The sequence below is a fragment of the Zalophus californianus genome, chromosome 8 (assembly GCF_009762305.2).
Source record: "Zalophus californianus isolate mZalCal1 chromosome 8, mZalCal1.pri.v2, whole genome shotgun sequence".
Taxonomy (NCBI): Eukaryota; Metazoa; Chordata; class Mammalia; order Carnivora; family Otariidae; genus Zalophus; species Zalophus californianus.
The window spans coordinates 117516067-117518866 of NC_045602.1; the positions used below are offsets into that span (position 1 = coordinate 117516067).

General features: G+C 51.2%; 1 long non-coding RNA gene across 2 annotated transcripts in view; it reads right to left on the reverse strand.

Moving 5' to 3' along the window:
• Positions 1–2800, reverse strand: part of LOC113937050 — a 58308-nt gene that overhangs the window by 55372 nt on the left and 136 nt on the right. Inside the window, exons 2-3 of one of the 2 annotated variants that reach the window (XR_003524469.2) lie at positions 998–1103; positions 711–842 (exon numbers count right to left, since the gene is read on the reverse strand). This is a non-coding gene — a long non-coding RNA (uncharacterized LOC113937050). Of the gene's footprint in view, positions 1–478; positions 843–997; positions 1104–2800 lie in introns of those variants that run through there. The other variant, XR_003524468.1, reaches the window with a different exon arrangement.

Here is a 2800-nt window from a genome sequence, read left to right on the forward strand (position 1 = left end):
GACAAATCTTTTAAAAAGGAAGATGTTGATAAGCTGAAATCCACATTAGATGAGAATGCTGAACCTCCCAGAAGAGAGCCACAAAGATCCTAGACCTCAGAGACAGGTCTCCATCATTTTGGCCTCAATTACCCAGAGCTGCCTCACCTGATCATCCTACCGCCAACCACTTCCTATCTCTCTCTCCTCAGCAGGTCTCAGAAATCCGCAAGGCTCCCTACAGCCCACAACACCAAATCCAAACTTTGTACCCCAGCCTTCAAGGCCCTACCAGCTGACTGATTCTGCCGTTTCCTGAATTACTCACTGACCCTGTCCTTTTCTGGACTCTTCCCCTCCACCCCACAGAACCCCACTTTCTTTATGCTACCATATCTAGCCTTGGCTCCTCTTGGCTCCAGGTGAATATTGATCCCTTACCCCACTCATCAACCCCAGGTAAAAAGGGCAATGGCTTTTTTTTTTCTTTTAATGAAAGTGGACCTACATGACATTCATTTGAACCTATGTGATAATCAAGTTCACCAGAAACAGGCACAATGAACAGGGAGCCCCATCGGCGGCAGCCTCTAATTTGGGTAAGCAGGAGCTGCCTTATGCAACCTATCCAGTCCCTTTTCTGGCCTGAGGGGCCTTGAGTTCCTGAGGCTTTTCCTAAAATGGCCCACTGAAGGCAACCAGGTGAGTCTAGGGGCTGATGCCACACCTACCTGTCCTTCCCATCCAGACCCCACCCCAGATCTGTCACAGGAGTCAGGACCCCAGCTTCATTATCAGGCAAGTCCCTTCTCTCAGGAACCCAGTTTTTTCATATGTGAAAAGCGGAGAAGGGAGTAGCATACCTGAAGAGAAAAATGACATAAGAATATCTTCCCAGTTATTAAAGGCTTTCCCATAAAGGTACCAAGAATATCCAAAACCCCTTGTGCTGGGACACTGCAAATTGTCACAACACAGATAGCTTGGCCATCCCCTAGGTTGGTGTGCACAGACTTACCCCATTACAACACCCTGCTGTACGGAGGTCCCAGAGGTGCTGTAAGAAGTCGGTGCCTGGTCAGGGGTATGTAGTTGTCTGCAATCTTCCACCAGAATGAACAATGCTGCAAAGAACAATCTTGTATAAGCATTTATCATTGTTCTGCGTTTATTTCTCATGGTAGATTCCTGGAAGTGGACTTACTGGCTGAGAGGATGCATGCATTTTAAATTCTGATACTTAACTAGTTGAAAAACTACATGGCAGGTGCCTGAGTGGCTCAGTTGGTTGAGCGACTGCCTTCGGCTCAGGTCATGATCCTGGAGTCCCGGATCGAGTCCCGCATCGGGCTCCCTGTTCAGCAGGAAGTCTCCTTCTCCCTCTGACCCTCCACCCTCTCATGTTCTATCTCATTCTCTCTCTCAAATAAATAAATCTTAAAAAAAAAAAGAAAAAAGAAAAACTTTACATGGCAATTCTCATAGTCCACTGGTATTTAGGCTTTACCTGGGGAATCTGTTTACAATGTGCAATCCTGACACACTCCCAAGCCTCCTTTTACATCCCAGCCCTTCCCCTCCCCCTCCAGGAAGTCTGGGGAGGGGCTTCTGAAGCTGCTTTGTTATCCAGCTCCCAGGTGGCCCAGCGGTGAGAGGAGGGAGCTGGTGACTTCTATTTGCCCTGGAGCACCTCTCCTAGCACAAACCCCGGAAGCGCTGGTGCGGGGGCGGCACAATTTGCAGGGAGGTCTCTGGGCTGTAGCCTAGGTCCCCAGTGGCTTCCCCCAAATGGCAGAGTCTGGCTCTCATGCACTGGACCACAATGCCTGGCACTAAGTGTTGCAGACAGAGTCATATCTCCAGACTCACCTGGATGCACCCGTTTCCCCTTCCAGACTCCCCCCTTCCTGAAGGTCCCTGCCCCACACATATCTTTGAGCCTAGTGACCAGGACCCAGGAGTTTTACCTTTACCCTAAGACTCCCCAAGCCTCCCTTCTCTAAGACAGAGCACCACTTCCCCAAGAGATCATTTGGGGCCTCCACACTGGGCTTCAGTCTCTGCATCTGTGAAATGGTGGGCGTTGGGCAGTGGCACTGACATTTTGGGTGCTGCTGTGAGGAGGATAGTGTGGCCAACTAGGTTCTAAGCAGTTGCAGTGAAGTCTGGCTTCAATCGGGAGCCCAGGTGCACTCTCACGATCATTTAATCAGCATTCTGATTGGCTTAAGGCCTGTTTGGAAAAAAACTCGATTTTTATTTTCAGATTTCTCCACTGCTGAAGCGCAATTAGGACCAAAAGCCTTTTCAAGGCTGCTCAAGGGTCCTAGATAGCTGGGCCCAGATGAGGCACCAGAGGCCCAGAAAAGGCCTCGGCCGGTTTTCGGCTGTGTGCTGCTGCGCTCTGGGGAACACAAAGTCTGGTGGGGAAGCCGAGGGGGGCTGGTCACCAGGTACTTCACATTGTGGCACAGAGCACAGGGCAGGGACGAGAGTGCTGGCACGACTGGCGAAGACCGAAGGAAACCTCCTGGAGTTGAGTGTAGTGAACCTCCAGAGACAGGCTCTGGACGTTTCTAGTCAGGTGGTCGGCCTCAGTGCGGTGAGGGCTGGGCTCCACTGGCGGACCCACCTGGGCTGAACGACACTGGTTGGCTGGGAGACAAGAAGCAAGTCTAGAGCCTCTGCGGCTCGTGGGTAAACCAGGAGCGGATATGTAACAGCACCAAGCCCATAACCCAAGGACTGGATGGGATGGTACACACCAAGGGCCCCGCTCCGCGTCGCTGTGGGATAAACATTCCTCAAGCCCTGTTTTTAC